Raw genomic sequence first — 248 nt, 5'->3', positions numbered from 1 at the left:
CCTGAGCAAATCTCTTATTTTCACTTTTGAGACCTTGGTTGCTGAATCTGTAAAGCAAGGAGGCTTGACTTACTCAGTAACAACTGAAGTTCCTTCCCGGTTACACGGGAGTAGAGGGAGGGCCATCCAGCAAGATTTCCTGGAAAGGGCTGTAGAAAGGGGTTGAGACTGTGCACAAATGCAGTCAGCTACTCTGGGGGCAGGTGCTGGGCTTTATATACGGAAATGAGATAAAGAGAGGCCAAGAC

This window comes from Camelus ferus, chromosome 16 (assembly GCF_009834535.1).
Source record: "Camelus ferus isolate YT-003-E chromosome 16, BCGSAC_Cfer_1.0, whole genome shotgun sequence".
Classification (NCBI taxonomy): domain Eukaryota; kingdom Metazoa; phylum Chordata; class Mammalia; order Artiodactyla; family Camelidae; genus Camelus; species Camelus ferus.
The sequence above is the reverse complement of the archived record's forward strand: the minus strand, read 5'-3'. Positions refer to the sequence as shown.